At 40.3% G+C, this 18,569-nt stretch overlaps 3 pseudogenes; 1 reads left to right on the plus strand and 2 right to left on the minus strand.

Moving 5' to 3' along the window:
- Nucleotides 1-6,907: 6,907 nt before the first annotated feature.
- On the minus strand, nt 6,908-10,875 carry LOC138171102 (26S proteasome non-ATPase regulatory subunit 3 pseudogene; annotated as a pseudogene).
- A 1,027-nt stretch (nt 10,876-11,902) lies between these two features.
- On the minus strand, nt 11,903-12,771 carry LOC138171070 (small ribosomal subunit protein uS5 pseudogene; annotated as a pseudogene).
- A 3,179-nt stretch (nt 12,772-15,950) lies between these two features.
- LOC138171071 (26S proteasome non-ATPase regulatory subunit 13 pseudogene) lies at nt 15,951-17,109 on the plus strand (annotated as a pseudogene).
- Nucleotides 17,110-18,569: the final 1,460 nt, after the last annotated feature.

Below are 18,569 nucleotides of genomic sequence, written 5' to 3' on the forward strand. Positions count from 1 at the left end.
ATATAAAGGTATGTGTTCAGAAGAGCTTAACTTGATCATTAGAGGTTGAAATACTCTTCATGAAAGCAAAAGGCAACCAGAATTTATTCTGTGGGAATTGCCGGACTGTTATTATGGGAAGAATAGCAAGTGAAGGCTTTTGGTAGACTAACATTGGATATACAAAGAGTCTATCACATTCACTAGAAGAGCTGATACCAAAATCTCTGGACTCCAAGTTAAAATAGATGGAAACTACAATGGGAACGTAAGATCATAAATGGTAGTGGTCATTTATTCGACATGAAATTTATGTAAATTCAAAATATAAGAATGCACATAGGGGCAGCTAAGTGGCACAGTGAATAGAACACTGGCCCTGGAGTCAGGAGTACCTCAGTGTCCCACCTCAGACACTTAACACTTACTAGCCATGTGACCTTGGGCAAGTCACTCAACCCCAACTGCCCTGCTTACTCCATCCAAAAAGCCAAAAAAAAAAAAAGATAGAATGCACATAAAACTAAAGTGCAGGAGATGGTGGTAATAGCATGTTCAAAATGGTGATCTTGATGATGAACTGCTGATGAACTAGGAGACATTTGCCACCAGATTTTAAATCTCTATTCCCAAGGAAAACAATACATACCTCATCATACTTATCAATTGCAGCAGTCACCATCTCTTCATCAACAACTCAAGTTCCCTCAATAAAACAGTCTCAAAGTTCTGAAAAGTCAACAACAAAAGAAAAGTTCCAGCAGATAGCACAACAGCAGCAACAGCAGAAAACACAACAATCTAATAAACCATCTCCTTGGTCTATACCTTGTTCCAGGCAAGTTAAAAGATGAGGAACTCTTTTTGATAAGGAAATCAACAAAGCAGCAGAATCACCAACATCTAAAATCTTCAAAATTGAGACAATACACCCATGACACGACCTGTATACCCACTTCCAGAATGTAAGCCAAACCTTACAGATTTTGTTTCAGTGGGAAAAGACCCAAGTAGACCAGTCTTCCTGACTCCAGGCCCTTCCCTCGCTCTACTGTGCCACCTACCTGCCCATAAATTCCTATACATACAGAAATATTTTTCCAATGTAAATGTAACATTATACAGTGAATCTCATCTTAATTATAAACTAGACTGCCTCAGTCAGATACTTATTCAAATGACTGAGCATTGGTGGTGGTAGTTCTAGGGTCTCCATTTTTGGAAGGTTCCAGGCTGGCCAGTTCTCATTACACTCCTAGCTGTGCTTGTGACTTTCTAAACTTCAATATTTAATACCATACTTTATACTTTTAACATTGGATAGCTCCATTCATACATTCTGTTGCTTTTCTCTTTTGTTTCTTTTGCTTCTTTCTTCCTTGGGCCCATTAGAATATAAACTGTTAGAGGGAAGAAATTGTCTTTTTTTTAATTTATATTTATATCCCTAGTGAGTGGGACACCCTCTGTGAAGACTTCTCAGAATGAGGAGGGAGGGAGGGAGGGAGGGAGGGAGGGAGGGGGGGGGGGGGAGGGGGGAGGGGGGGGGAGGGGGAGAGAGGGAGAGGGAGAGGGAGATCGATCTGTCAGTCAAAACCAAAGACAGACCTTTTGTAAGACTGGAAAGATCAGAGTCCTGGGTTTCCTAAGAAAAGTAAACAAATCAGGACCCTTCCTCCTTTCCCTCACTACCACATTAGCATTCCCTTGCTGCCACATTAGCATTAAGTCCTTTTCAAAGTTTTTCAGGATCCTTCCTTCTGTCTTGCTTTAGCATTTGCCAAATAGAGGCAAGTTCATTTGGATAGACTATACCAGCTTCCCTGTTCTTTGTCCTTTTCACACCCAGACTGTAAGCCCGCTTCCCAGCCAATGGGAGCAAGGGATAGTACCGGGCTTCCTTGCGTTTAGAGTTTAGCCTGCCTCCCGGCCAACAGGAGCAAGGGACAATGGTGGCAGGTGGCTTGACTGCATTAAGGTTTAAAAACCTTGCCTTGTCTTATGTAAGGTGCCTTCTTCCACTGAAACTGTCTTGGTGGAGGATACCCTCTTCTTCAGAGAACTGAATACAAGCTTCCTGTTCATCCCTTGTATACCCTTGATTCTTAATTTTTGGGTAAGTGGTTGTCTAACCCACACACTGGCACTTAACAAAGTGTCTGGTATGAGGTAAGAGCCTAATAAATGATTTTTAACTACCAAGAAAAAGCAAGCACACTTGTTGGGATTCATGACCTTCATCTTTTAAGTGCCTCTGGATTCAGAGAATATGTAACACTAGGAGCTTTTCTGGTAATACAATATGCAAAAGTGGATACTACAAGTTCAGTACGCAAAGGCAGTAAGATTGTGCAAACGATAGGGTTCCAGACCCAGGATCAGGAAACTGTTTTTGGTTCAAACTCTTCTTGACCCCATTTGAGGTTTCCATAGCAAAGATACTGAAATGCCTTTGGCCTCATATACTAAGCCTCTGTATGTAACAAGTTTGGAAAATTACTGAATTCTTCCTGAACTCATACGTGCCTAGCCTGGGGCCCCTCTGTTGCGATACAATAGAAAGACAGACCTTGCTGTACTTACTGATAAGATGTCAAAATGACCCAGGGCAGGACACAGACATCTGGGACCCCCAATAATTCAGGGTAGGGCTATACAACTGTCCAGAACAAGCCTGGCTATAATGGACATGTTTATCTACCATTGTCAAACTAACTTTACTCCCCACACCCGTTTTGTGGTTTTTGACTTTAAATATTCCTCCCCTCCCAATGGTCCGGGCAGGTCTCCTAAAGTTTCCTTGGGAGACTGTCGCTGGCCAGCTCAATGAACTGATTCTCAGAACTATTGGCATGGCTTGGGGTCATTCTTTTTTTTAACTAGCCATTTCAATACTGTAGTGGTATTTCATTCCCCTCTCCAGCTCATTTTATAAATGAGAAACTGAGGAGCTCAAATACAACCTCAGACATCTACTCACTAGTTCTGTAACCCTGGGCAAGTCATTTAATCTCTTATTAGTTTAGTTGTTCATTTTTCAACTGTAAAATCAGGATAATAATACTCCCTAAGGTTGTTGTGAGGATCAAATGAGGTAACATTTGTAAATTACCTACCAGAGTGACTGGTGACTACGAAATGTTATATAAATGTTGTTGTTGTTAGCATTATCATTCCAAGAACTGAGATAAAAAAAGCAATGGTAAAGAACACTTCCCCACACTTAAAAATAGTTTGTTTTTTTGCAATTACATGTAATGAAAGTTTTCAACATTCACTTTTATAAGATTTTGTTTTCCTAATTTTTCTCCCTCAAATTTTCTCCCTCACCCCTCCCCCAAGACAGCAAGCAATGTGAAATGTTATATGTGAACAACTGTCTTAAATGTGTTTCCACATTAGTATTGTTATGAAAGAAGAATCAGAGTAAAAGAGAAAAACCACAAAGAAGAAAAAAATGAAAAAAAAGTGAAAATAGTATGCTTCTATCTGCATTCAGACTGCATGGTTCTTTCACTGAATGTGGAGAACATTTTCAATCATGAGTCTTTGGAATTGTCTCAGATCATTCTATTGCTAAAAAGAGCTAAATCTATCACAGTTGATCATCTCACAGTGTTACTTTTACTGCCTACAATGTCTCCAGGTTCTGCTCACTTCATTCAGAATCAGGTCATTTAAGTCTTTTCAAGTTTGTATTTTCTTTATTTTTTTCTGAAATGCTCTTCATTTCTTACAGAAAAATAGTATACCATTATGTTCACATACCACAACTTTTTCAGCCATTCACCAATTAATGGGCATCTTTTGAATTTCTGATTCTTTGCCACCACAAAAAAAGCAACTATATATGTGTTTGTATATGTGGGTCCTTTTCCCTTTCTTATGATCTTTTTGGGATGCAGATCAAGTAATGGTATTGTAAGATCAAAGGAAATGCATAGTTTTATACTTTGTAGGTATAACTACAAATTGCTCTCAGAATAGTTGGATCAATTCACAACTCCACCAATAATGCATTAGTGTTCCAATTTTCCCATATCTTCTCCAGCATTTATCATTTTCTGGTTTTGTCATGTGAGCCAGTCTGATAAGTATGAGGTACTGCCTCAGAGTTGTTTTAATGTGCATTTCTCTAATCAATACTGTTTTAGAGTATTCTTTCATATGACTATAGATAGCATTAATTTCTTAACTTCTTGTCCATATCTTTTGGCTATAATCAATTGATGAATATGTTGTATTCTTATAAATGTGACTCAGTTCTATATATTCTAGAATATCAAAAATGCTGGCTATAATGTCCAATTTCTCACTTCCTGCTTTCCTTATAGTCTTGGTGGCATTTGGTTCTGTTTATGTAAAAACTTTTAAATTTAATGTAATCAGAATTATCCATTTTGCATGTCATAAGGTTCTCTATCCCTTCTTTGGTAAAAAAAAAAAAATTCTTCCCTTCAGTGAATAGAGCACTAGCCCTGGAGTCAGGAGGACCTGAGTTCAAATACAGCTTCAGACACTTAACACTTATTAGCCCTGGGACCTTGGGCAAGTCACTTACCCTTAGGTGCCCTGCTTTCCACCCTGCAAAAAAAAATATCTTCCCTTCTCCATATATTTGACAGGTAATCTATTACTTGTTCTCTTATTTTGCATATGGTATCACCTTTTATGTATAGATCATGCATCCATTTTGACCATCTTGGTATAAAGTGTGAGATACTAGTCTATGCCTAGTTTCTGCCATACCATTTTCCAATTTTCCCTGCATTTATTGTCACATAGTGAGTTCTTGTCCCAGAAACCAGTCACTTTGAGTTTATCATACAGTAGATTACTATAGTTGTTTGATACTACGTCTTGTGTACCTAACCTATTTCACTAGTATACCACTCCTTTTCTTAGCCAGTACCAGTCAGTTCTGATGATTTTCAATTTATATTAGCATTTTAGATCTGGTATGGCTAGACTACCTTCTTTTGACTTTTTTTCCCATTAATTTCCTTGATATTCTTGAACATTTATTCTGCCAAATGAATTTTGTTACTATTTTTTCTATCTCTATAAAGTAATTTTTTTATAGTTTGCTTGGTATGGCACTGAATAAGTAAATTAATTTAGGCAGAATTGTCATTTATTTTATTATATTAGCTTGGTCTAACAATGAGCAATTGCTATTTTGTTTTCCCTGTGTCTGGTCTGATTTTATTTAATGAAAAGTGTTTTGTAATTGTGTTCATATAGTGCCTGGGTTTGTCTTGGCAAGTAGATTTGCAAATTATTTATGTAGTCTCCAGTTGTTTAAAATGGAACTTCTCTTTCTATCTCTTGCTGTTGGACTTTGTTGGTAGCATATAGAAATGTTGATGATTTATATGGGTTTATTTTCTATCCTGCAACTTTGCTAAAATTTTTCATTTATTCAAATAATTTTTTTTAGTTATTTCTCTAGAATTTTCTAAGTATACCTTCACATCATCTGCAAAGAATGATAGTTATTTTAAGCTGGAAAATTTTCCACTCTCTCTTTTTGTAAGTTTTGTTGCTCCAGAATCCATTTAGAGATTTGATTTAATGATGTTTCCATGGAAAACTGGGGAAAGCTCAGGCAACTCTCTTCTTTTCTCTGCCACTTTGGCTCTTCCCCCCAGTGAGGAACATTTGAGGGAAGATTAAATAGGGGAGAGATGGGAGTGATTTTACCATCATTTTAGACTAAACATTACCTTGGTAAAAGTAAGAAAATTATTGCCAATGTAGGGAGGAGAACAAAAGCTTAGAACTGAAGTATGGTTTTGAGGGTGATTCATGAAATGACAAGGGATTTCAATTTTCCAGAAATCTGCTGGAGTTCTTTTTTTCTGCCAAAAACAGAACTGGTAATATACCACAGATCTGCCCTAATTTTAATTTCTTCTGTCAAAATATAGAAGAACAACACACAAAAAAAGAATATTTACATTCTGGATGTGATTTTCACTAATAGTAACTTATTTCTGAGGAGAAATGGTAAGAACATTGGGGAGGGGGGAGATTGTCATAGATAAAAAGAAGAAATCCAGACATGGTCAAATATACATACTGTATTTTGATAGGGCAGATTTCAAATGGTTGAGATGTAATTTAGGTAAGGAAGATAATAATGGACAAAAATTCTTCAGGTGAAGTGAGTCTAAGACTGGAGGGAATTCTCAGAATGAAATGCTGAAGTCACAAAGGATTAATATTATTGTTCTGAAATAGAAGACATAGTGATTACTGACAAAAAAATAGTAGGCAGAGCTGCTCATTATTATTTTGTTTCTACTTTCTTTGCCAAGAACTATGATTTTTGGAATGGAAAGAACAGACAAAAATGGCAAACAGGAATTTATATTCAAAACAAGTAAAGGCACAACAGGATAGCTGGAGCCTCACCTGAAGAATTTGAATCATTTGGCCCGGGTGAATTTTATTCTTAGACACTGAAAGAAATAAGGGTTGTGATTATTGATCTTCTGTCTGTGATGTTTGAAAAACTATGGAGAATGGGATAAATATTTCAGGATTGTAGAAAAACAATTGAAGGGAATTCCAAGAAGAGGAAAGAAAGCAGAATTGAGAAACTAGTGGTCAATGAGCTTGATTTTCATTTTTTGGGAAAATATGTAGATGTTATTAATAAATAGATCTTCAGTAAACATATAGAAAAGAAAATAATAGTTGGAAATAAGAGATCCCTTATCAAGAATAAAACTTGACAGACTACAACGGATTTCTATTTTTTTTAAAGTGTCCCAAATGGATAGATCAAGAGACTGCTATAGACACAGTCTCTCTAAACATTAGTGAATCTTTCAACAAATTCTCTCATTATTTGTGTAGAAAAGATGAAAAGGATTGGACATATGAGGAGAGAATGTCTTGCCACAGAATAGAGAAGACAGTGCTACTGAAGATCATTCCCATGGGGCAGAGGTGTGAACCTGCAGTGGGAGGCTGTCATGTTGTACTGAATTTTAAACAAGAGGAATTTGCATTTTGAAAGGTCTCCTTCTCTAGAGAGTGTCATATTTCCATGGACAGTGTTCTTCCTCTGGAAAAATAAAAAGGGAATTCCTAGGCACAATTGATACCCAGAATGAAAGTGGGAACATAGATCTAGAGGTAAAATATCCTACCATTTTGGATGAAGACTAAGGTAATGGTGGCAAGGGGTAGGTCCAAGCCATACAATTTGGGGCACAAACAAAAAATAAGAATTAGGCAAAACAACAATCAAAATTGAATAGACAGATAGATACATAGATGGAAAGATAGATAAAAGGGGGCAGACAAAGGTCTCTAAATGCAATAACACTGAGACTTGATAAATGATGGAGCTCATTTCTTGAACATCAGATGCTTTATTCTCATGAGGCACACAGTGATTATAATGAAATGACATTATGGGCTGTGAATAACCCATTAATCACAAAATAAAATTTAAAATCAATAGATGAAAGAGGATACAGTGAGGACAAAGCAAAAGCAAATGAAGAGAATAATTCCTTCAAAATTAGATTAGAGCAAATGGAAGCTAACGACTTTGTCAGAAATCAAGATACTGTTAAACAGATCCAAACAAATGAAAAAAAAAATAGAAGGCAATGTGAAATGTCTCATTGGAAAAAACCACTGACCTGGAAAATACATCCAGGAGAGATAGTTTAAAAATTATCAGACTACCTGATAGTCATGATCAAAAAAAGAACCTAGAAATCATCCTTCAAGAAATTCTCAAGGAAAATTGCCATGATATTCTAGAACCAGAAGGCAAAATAGAAATTGAAAGAATTCACCAAAGGCATCTTGAAAAAGATCCCAAAAAGAAAACTCCTAGGAATATCATAACCAAATTCCAGAGTTCCCAGGTCAAGGAGAAAATATTACATGCAGCCAGGAAGAAACAATTTGAGTACTGTGGAAACACAATCAGAATAACACAAGGTCTAGTGGTTTCTATATTAAGGGATGAAATGATTTGGAATATGACATTCCAGAGGTCAACAGAGCTAAGTTTAACACTGAGAATCACCTTCCCAGCAAAATTGAGTATAATGTTTCAAGGGTCATTGATTATTCAGTAAAATAGCAGACTTTCAAATATTCTTTTTTTTTTTTTGGAGAACAATTTATTGTTTAAATTATTTGTTGTTTAAATTATTGTTTAAATTTATTGTTTAAAACTCATAATTAAAGCTTCAAAAAATATACAACCCAACGTGTTCCATCCCCATACCCCTCTCCCCAGAGGAGAACATGGAGTTGCACCCTCCTATCCTGCTTGTGAGGATCCTGCCCTGGAGAGACTGCCTACCTGCCTGCCCTCCATCTGTTGAGCCATTGGCTGGAGAGAGGCCCTGTGGTCAGTGGGGGACAGTCCCCGCCCCCCACCCCTGCACATGCACAGTCTGTGAGACACTGTGGGGGAAGAGGCTCTCCAGAAAAGAGGAGCCCCACAGGGGGAAAATGCAGATCCAGCCCCCACTCACCCCTCCCCCTCCCTAACCACCCTGTTCAAGCTGCCCTGATGACAAGGGAAGCTGTCATTGGCATCTTCGGCCATCTCCTTAGCCAACTCCAGATCCTGCTGTTCTTGCTGACACCTGCTCCTCTGCAGACTTGAGGTCCTTGTTGTAAAATTTGGGAGGGAATCTCATGGCTTTGACAGACATATTGTGGATGTCTAGGCAGAAGGATATGCACTGGTGGAAAGCTAACTGAGGCTCTCAGGGATAATAAATGTCAATCATCTCCTTGGAATGGACATACCCCTTTTTGTGGTTGATGCTAGTCCCTATGACACCATCTCGGATGGCCTCGGCAACAACGAACTCTGCATCCTTTGGGCTATCCAACTGCAGCTTCTGGGCAATGTCAACCAGGGAAATTTGAGAGTAGTAGAGGCTGATAATGTGCGCACCTGTTTTAGTTACATTGTTTTGCAGTTGTATGATTAAGGTGTAGATCCCATCTGTCTGAAACTTTTCTCCAAACTGATCCAGGACCAGGTTGAACTTGGCTAGGCTTCCTGTCCTGACAGCTTGTGTCAGAAGAAAGTAGGGCATGAGGGAGCGCTTAAGTGAGGGCTGACGTAACTATCGTCGGTCTGGGATCTCCCCTAGCAGTAGCTCCACGACAATGAGCAGCTTGTGCACCATCTGTTTGAAGCCAATAGGTGTGTGTTAGGGGGCCTCGCGCAAAGCATTGGTCATCGCTCTTTGGGCCTCTGAGTATTCCAGCTGGATGGCTTTGATTCACCCTGTGTAGTAGAGGTATCTTGCCCATTCGTTGTTGGCTTGCTCGGGGAACATGGACTTGGACACCAATTTCTCAAACAGGCTGTAATGCAGGTAGTTTCTCAACAGGAGGTTAGGTAGAGTGGCCTGGCTGTCTGCATCATGCCTAAGGGTGGCCGTCTGTAACCTGTAATGAAGGAAACTTCGTACCACATCCAATTTGTCTAAGAACTCATAGACCCAGGCATGGTAATAATAACACTTTGTTGCCAGCAGGTGCAGGGCTCTGTAGTTCTATGTACTGATTTTCTGCATGAGGTCATCAGAAACCCCTTGTGCCTCTTTGTAGAGCTTGCTGTTACATCAGGTAAAAGACCACAAGTAGCTGGAGATATGCCTCCACTTCAGGTAAGAGAGGGGCTGAGGCAGTTTTTCCTGTCCTGGGATGGAACTGAAAATCTGTTTCTGTGGGCTTTTCCAAGAAGGTGAGTAAGGAATTATGGGTGGCATTACAGGAGGTGAAAAAGCCAAAAACAGCCTTGTAGAGAACATAGGGTTTGAGATGGCGTGAAGTGAAAGGTAGCACCCGAAGGGCCCTCAGTACAAAGTAGGGCTCCTTGACTCATACAGCCTTCTCAAGCTGCTTCACATGCTCCTTGATGTCCTCCAAGGTGATTGTGTCCAGGTCCTGCTGGGAGCCCTCCACCAAGGCCACTTTTCTCTCACCTTCCCGAGCTGCTCTGCAGTCCACTGCCACCTCCTCCTTTATCTCCACATCCAGGGGGCATCCTGGGGAAGAAGCAGCAGAGGAGGCAGCAGTAGCTCTTTCCCTACCCACCTGGCAGCTGCTTCACCTTGTTGGGGAATGGCGCCATGCTGAGCCCTCTTGCTTCATGGAGCCTGGAGTCCTGGGGCCAGACCTAGTAAGGGGAGCGGGAGCCAGAGGTGGGGCCTCTCATGAGTGCTTGTGTCTGGGGCCAGGGACACTGGATAGGGACTATACATGCTGGTGGGCTTCCTGGGGCAAGATAATGGAGCAGCTGACTTTCAAGTATTCTTGATGAAAAAACCTGAGCTGAACAGAAAATTTGACTTTTAAAGACAAGAAGCATGAGAAGGTAAACCGGAAAAAGAAATCATAAGGAGCTTATTAAAGTTGAACTATTTACATTCCTACATGGAAAAACAATAATTGTAACTCATGAGACTTTTCTCAGTGTGAAGATAGTTGAATGGAATATATATGTCAAAAGCAATCTAGGAACCATACTCTAGAGAGAAGTTATATACATCAGCTAAATTGAGAAGTGGAGAGAGCAAATGGTCAGATGTCAGGATGACTCCTCTTCATTAGTTCAAATCAAGCTTCAGACAATTTCTGGGAAAGTGTGACCCTGGGAAAGTCACTTAGCTCTGTTTGCCTCCGTTTCCCTCACACTGATCACCTCCTGGAGTTGAGGAAGAGGAAAGATAAAGTGCTTTAACATTGTGTCCACCCACCTCTGGCCTACTTACTACAGCAGGCAGGAATCCCTATGTTTTGACCCTATGGTCAAAACACACAAAAAAATATACATTTTCTTTTTTCAAAGATGATTCCATTCACCATTTGTACACGCAATGTTACCACACTCATGTACAACAAAACTTCAAATAGATCCCAAAGACAAACACCTCTAGCTGTGAGAGAGCTCAGCAGATACTGAATCCAAATAGCAGTCTTCAGTGAACAAGGTGGGCAAATGAAGGCCAGCTTATCAAAGGCAAATCTGGATACACATTTTTTGGAGTGGCCACTAGGATGAGGAGAACATGGAGAAATGCCAGGAATAGAACAGAAGTCTGTACAGGTTTGTTGAGCTAAACAAGGACTTTGGTACTGGCAATCATGAGGGCATGTGGAAGATCATGACAAAAATTGTTTAACCACAGAAGTTTATCAGTATTGTTTGCTAGTTTCCTGAGGGCATGTGTGGATAAGGTCTGGATAAAGTATGATACTCTCATACTTCCCCAGTCACCAGTGGAATGAAGCAATGCTATGTACTTTCTCCAGTGCTTTTTAGCATGATGTTTTCTGTGATGTTAGTTGTCTTCATTGCAGTTGAAAATGGTATCAATGCTAGCTATAACAGTGAGGGTAAACTATTTTAACTTGAAAAGGATACAAACCAATACTAAAATGAAGGGGAAGTTGGTATGTGACTTTTTATTTGCAGATAATTATATATTCGATGAAGCCTCTGAGGCTGAGATGCAAAAGGGTATGGATCAGGGTGGCCAGGTAGCACAGCAAGTAAGAGCACCAGCCCCAGTGTTGGGATGACCTGGGATCGAATCCGGGCTCAGACACTTGGCACCCACCCAGAAACACCTGACCATTTAATCTTGAGCAAGTTACTTAACCCCAATTGTTTAGGGGTATCCAGGTGGCACAGTGAGTAAGAGCACTGGCCCCAGAGTTGGGATGACCTGGGATGGAATGCAGTCTCTGATACTTAGTACCACACCCAGAAATAACTGGCTGTGTAACCTTGAGCAAGTTTCTTAACCCCAATTGCTTTAAAAAAAAAAAGGGGGTATGGATCAATACTTTGCCCTTGTGCTATTTTTTTTCTTAGAAGGTATAGTTCAATTTATTTGTTTATTTAAAAAAAAAACATCTATGTAGTTGCCACAGCAGCTGCCTGGGTCCTCTGGACAGACACTCTAGTGTGAGTCTTCACAAGACAGTTGTTGAATTCCTGATAAGGAGACTTAGTGAACACAGTCACCTTCCACAGGTCTGGGGTTAGATAGCTGTATGTTTTGAAGATGGCATCAAAGGTAGCTTTAGCAAAGTTGCCCAGAGTGGCAGTACAGCCTCTCACAGAAGTGTAGTAGTCATCACTTCCAGCCATCATCAGGAGCTTCTTAGGCACAGGAGCTGAAACAATGCCAGTACCTCTAGGGGTGGGGATCAGGGGCACCAGAACCGACCCACATTGCCCAGTGACCTTGCAGGCTACTGTGTGAGGCTTGCCAATCTTGTTCCCCCAGTAGCCATGTCTCACAAGAACGATGGACAGCTTGGCCAGAATGATAGCACCACGAATAGCTGGGGCCACTTCCTTGGAGCACTTGACACCCAGAACAACATGGCCATTGTAGTCACCAAAGGCCACAAAAGCCTTAAACCTGGTAATGTTGTCCGTCTCTAGTTTGTTTCTGAACAGGCATGATCTTCAGAACCTCAGAACCTTTCAATGAAGATCCCAGGAAGAAATCTATGATCTCAGACTTCCTTGATAGGAAGGGAGTAAAGATAGATCTCTTCCAAAGACTTGATCTTCATGTCCTTGACTAGCCAGCCCAGCTTAGTGACAGGAACACACTCCTTGTCTTCGGCCTTTCCTCCCTGGGCCCCACGGCCACAGCCCCGGCCTCGACCTTAGCCCCCACTGCCGAAGCCACCGCGGAAGCCTCCCTGGCCTCCGACGCCAGGGCCCCTGGGGTCTCCCGAACCTCCTGCAGCACTGGTGTAGTCCACCATTTGGTGTTCACTAGAAGTAGAAGCCACTTGTGCTAATTTGGGCCTGACAATTAACATGAAGAAAACAGAGGTCTTCCACCAGCCAACACCGCACAATTCATATGTAAAACCATTGGTTGCAACAAATGCATAAATTTTGAATGCTGCAGATAAGTTCACTTCTTTTGGCAGTATACTTTTAGGGATGTCCACATAGATGAAAAGTCTGGCACGCACATTGCCAGAGCTAGGTCAGCATTTGGGAGACTCTAAAAGGAAGTGTGAAAGAGAAGGGATATTAGGCTGCCAATCAAACTGAAGATCTACAGAGCCACTGAGCTGACCTCATCGTTGTATACCTGTGAAACCTGGACAGCATATCAACTTCATTTCAGGAAATTAAACTGCTTTCATTTGAATTGTCTTAGGAAGATTCTGAAGATCACCTGACAGGATAAGGTCTTGGAGACAGAGGTCCTCTCTTGATCTGAACTGTGAAGCATTCAAAGTCTACTGCAAACAGTGCACTTCCAATGGGCTATGCCCCAATGTCAAACATATGTATACCTTTGAAAAACCTGTTTTACAAAGATCTGGAACAAGGCAAGAACTCACAGATAAGTCAGAAGACGTGATACAAGGGCTCTCTGAAGAATCTTAGCATTTATTGCCAGACATAGGAGACAATGTGCAGCATGCCTGCATCATAGAAGGGGATGTGTATTGTCAGCAAATCATTATCTCAATAGCACAAAGGAAATATAAGATGTAGAAATCTAGAGACAGCCATCCCAAATGTTTAAGTCAACTATTTTTGCTGGTACTATGAGACAGCCTTCTGAGGTCATATTGGACTGATTAGCCACAGTCCAACACACCTTGACCTCAACATCATGATGTCCTTGGTCCTCTTCTAGAATAAAGGATGGGCAACATGTGTCAGACAGTGATAGGCACATATAGCAATATAGGGGAAGTATATGTTAAAAGTACTATTGATTTTAATGTACTTTGAATGGTGTAGTCTTGATAAAATCCCTTTTCAATCTGCATGATTTTAAATTGATTTGTATCATTTTTAGAATAGTAATTAGAGCACATATTTACTTAAAGAAGCACAGGTATGCAATACTAAGGTTTTTAAGCAGGCATTTCACCTGAGTTTTGCATAAAGCTATGGATTTTACATATATCCTAGAGTTCTGTTTGTGCTTTGGACTCAATACAATATTATTGGTCCCTGTGGCTTTTGCATACCTAGTTTCAAGTATCTGAAACTATAAATTATTTCTGTTTAATATTTCACTGTATTTTACTTAATGCTTCAGCTTTGAAGTGTGTTTTAGCTCTAGTTCTCATGCTTCAGGCTGAGCTAAATCTGTTTATGCATACACTGTCCAACACCTGCTCTTCATATTTGTGGAAGATTCTGGGAGGTCTTCCAAGGGAGCTCCCAACAGAGCACATTGTGTTAATCTAGTATGGAGTATTCTAACATTGTAAATAATCCTCCACCTGCCAGGAGATCTATGCCACAGAGGAGAACACTAAATAGTTGCATAGTACCAAGCTGAAATAGACACAGGACTCTTTTCACTTTCTCTTTCCAGAGTTTCTTTGGTTTTGCACTTTAACATTACCTCCATCCCTCTAACCTTGTTTTACATTGTTTGTCTAAAAAAAATATAGAGTGGTTGGTAGTTATCTCCAATTGTTGTTGTTATTTTTAAGGGGAGAGGGGGTGGGCAGGGAACCACCTCCATTTCCATATACTACCTACTGCTTTTTATTGCTTCCTCAGATGTGAGCAGCAGTCCATGGAAAGAACTTGAATGAAGCATATAACATCATTACTATTAATGGGCTTAGAAAGCAGAGTCTGTGAAAATACACTAGTTCCATAGGAAGGGAAGAAAAAAAAAAGAGCATAGCTTTTACCACACATCATTCAAATGATGAATGAACATACTGAGCTATTTCTACAAGACAGATGAACAGTCTGAAGTAAGGAAGGTTGTTCAGGCAGACTGCATCAATGAAACCAATACTCAAGAAAGATGAGTGCAGTACCATCCTGGATCAGTATTAATGATGCTTAAAATGCATTCTTGAATATACACATATGCTTACAGTTTCAGAGATATGGGAAGGCTTGCTATCCCCCTAGATTTTTTTTAAACTAATAGATTAGTGCAAATGGATGCTCTCGTTCAGCTTCATAACTTTACTAATGTAAATTGAAAAAGTTTGGTTATAGTTTGACAAATGATCCTATCTACAGCAAACTCTCTGAACCATAATACTTCTTTCATCTAGAGATGTACTGAAATACCTGAGAATATTTAGGCAGCTGACAGGCTATGTCAATCTCATTCAAAGATAGGACCTTTGACCATTTGCTTTCCTTCTTTCCACTTGAATACATTCAGCCAGAAATTTGTTGCCCCTATTGATGTCAACATCCCTTCTCAAGAGATTTTTAAATAGACAATTGCAACTCAATGTGTTACACAATAGGTATTTTGTAACTCAAAGGGGTGAATGCTATAAACTATAAAACATTATCCAAAGTGAGTACTTAAACAATATCAACATGGACCTCTGCCATGAGATACATTCAGTTTGAGGAGAGGGTAAGTGAAGAGGATCATGAAGAAAATGGAGTTTTGCATGCTATGGTTTACAGATAATAAAATCTGATGACTTATGAGGAAAAAAATCAAAATTTATACATCAAATTGAATAGGTGAAATACAAGATCCCCCCCCCACCTTCGCCCTTCTGATGTTCTCAGTTTTATGCTAAAGGGATGATCACTCGACATTCATAATAATGCAGGCTTTATTTTAAAGCTATTGTTCCAGTTTCTAGTATCAGCTCCTATTGATTTTCTACACCATGCAATTTGTGGGAAATCACTATTCTTACTTATATAGTTTCAAATGTCGACAGCATTGTAATCCACAAAGAATATCTTAACTTGCCAGAACTAGTATTTATAGGACAGCTTAGACAGGGTATTTAAAGAGCACATTACACAGGTAAAGATTTCAGTGATATGGCTCAGAAAAAAATAAAAACAAATAACTAAAATCCCTTCTTGGCTTAGTAGTTTAAAAAAATATGGAAGCACCGTTCACCGCCCCTTGGCCCCGAGTGCGCACCCGCGCATCCATCCAGGAGCCGCCACAGCTGCCGCCATGAAGGATGTGCCAGGCTTCCTGCTGCAGAGTCAGAGCGCTGGGCCCGACCAGGCCGCCGTGTGGCACAGCCTCGAGGAGCTCTACACCAAGAAGTTGTGTCACCTGCTCACACTGCAGATCCTGGACTTCGTGCAGGATCCCTGCTTCACTCAGGGCGACGGGCTCATCAAGCTTTATGATAACTTCATCAGTGAGTTTGAGCACAGGGTGAATCCTCTGTCTTTGGTGGAAATCATTCTCCATGTCATTAGACAGATGACAGATCCGAATGTTGCTCTTACATTTCTGGAAAAGACTCGGGAAAAGATAAAAAGCAGCGACGAAGCAGTAATCCTGTGTAAGACAGCCATAGGCGCTCTAAAACTGAACATCGGAGACCTCCAGGTGACCAAGGAAACGATGGAAGATGTGGAAGAAATGCTTAACAACCTACCAGGTGTGACATCCGTGCGCAGTCCTTTCTCTGATCTTTCCAGCAAGTATTATCAGACTATTGGCAACCACCCGTCCTACTACAAGGACGCCCTGCAATTCCTGGGCTGTATCGATGTCAAGGACCTGCCAGTGTCTGAGCAGCAGGAGAGAGCTTTTACTTTGCGCCTGGCAGGACTTCTTGGGGAAGGCGTCTACAACTTTGGGGAATTGTTCATGCACCCAGTGCTGGACTCCCTGAGGAATACGGACAGGCAGTGGCTGATCGACACACTTTGTGCCTTCAACAGTGGGAATGTTGAGAGGTTCCAGACCTTGAAACCCACCTGGGGCCAGCAGCCTGATCTGGCCGCTAATGAGGCCCTGCTACTTTGCCTCATGGAGATGACTTTCACACACCCCGCCAACCACCTACAGCTAACCTTTGAGGAGATCTCCCAGAGCGCCAGGGTGAAGTTGAATGAGCTGCTGGTGATGATGGCCCCTTCAGTGGGTCTGGTGAAAGGCAGCATCGATGAGATGGACAAGTGAGTGCACGTGACCTGGGTGCAGCCGAGTGCTGGATCTGCAGCAGTTCAAGGGCATGAAGGACCGCCTGGAGTTCTGGTGCACAGATGTGAAGAGTATGGAAATGCTGGTGGAGCACCAGACCCACGACATCCTGTCCTAGGACCTAGGTGCTCTGCGCAGGCGTGGTTCTCCAGGAGTTTCTGGAGCCCCCATTTCTGTGGAGCTTTGCTAATATCCATCCTGGAGGAGGTAGAAAAGTGAGGAAGAAGACCACCAGAGCAACTGCCTGCTCCTGTGGGCGGCTGGGGGGGGGGGGGAAGGAAGATAGTGCATTAAATACCTGCTATGTGCCAAGAAAAAAAAAAAAATATATATATATATATATATTTTCCATATATATATATTTCCATATATATTTCCATATATATATATATGGAAGCAACTTGTCTATTTAGTCTGAGAATGATATGAAAATGTTGTCTTTTTTTTTCTTTTTGGAAAGAAGGGCAATTGGGTTTAAGTGACTTGCCCAAGTCAAACTGCTAGTAAGTATTAAGTGTCTGAGGCTGGATTTGAATTTAGGTCCTACTGACTCCAGGGCTGGTGGTCTTTTCACTGCGCTGCCTAGCCGCCCTTGAAAATGTTCTTAAATATGATTTTATTTATGTCTATAGAAATTAAAAATTCACCACAAAATATCCTTAAAATGGAAAATATCCTTAATTAATATCATCATAAGGAGGTTGTCCTGAAGAAACAGTAGTCACTTATTCACTTATTTTTTTAATCTTTTTTTCAAAAAATATGTATTAGGTTCCTATTAAGTTCTGAGATTTGTGAATATAAAGGTGAATCAAAGATTTGAATTAAAGTTACCACACATTTTAAACTCACCACCCATAAAGTGCAAGGCTCTATTCCAGGTGCTAAGAATGCAAAGAAAAAGTGATAATGATATCTGACTTTATAGACTTTCTAATCTAATAGAAAGACAACAGCTATTCATTCACTCTTAACCTTGAAACGCCAAATCCTATTACAAGATGGAAAATGACACATGTAAAATATTACAGAATGTTTGAAGTAGAGAACTCTTCTTGGATTGGAAAGGAGTGCAAGGCATCAAGAAGAGCTTTATTAAGATGGCATCTGATTTTGGCCTTCAGGGAATTGATGATTTCAGTAAGTAAAGATGGATGTATATAGAGTGACTGAATGAATGTGGGAAGAGCTAAGTCAGTGAAATAGACATAGACAAAGGCACAGAGATGGAAAAGAATATCCCTTCAAAAAAGCTTTGAACTGGAAGGTACAAAGTTTTATAGTGAATATATTATACAGGTCACCTATGACTGCTTTTTTTTTTCATAATGCTCACATTCCTTTTGGGGAGAAGCCAACTCCAGGATCAAGAAGATTCATTTCGATTCTAGCTTCTGACGCATACTGGCTGTGTGATCTAGGATAATAAACAAACTTCTCAGTTCCTCAGCCAATTAAGATTACCAATTGCAAAGCAATTATAGATGTCCTTCAGTAGAGAAAGTGATCACTGCACTAGTAAAAATCAGAGATGCACAGATGAATCTAAAAATAAGTAAGGAATTAAGATTTCACCCAGGAGAAAGCACCTGGTTTATTTTAAGGAAGATAGGGATTTCGATAATTATCATT

Source organism: Petaurus breviceps, unplaced genomic scaffold (assembly GCF_028583685.1).
Source record: "Petaurus breviceps papuanus isolate PSGF00001 unplaced genomic scaffold, PetGlider_PUasm1.0 41, whole genome shotgun sequence".
In the NCBI taxonomy this organism is placed as follows: Eukaryota; Metazoa; Chordata; class Mammalia; order Diprotodontia; family Petauridae; genus Petaurus; species Petaurus breviceps.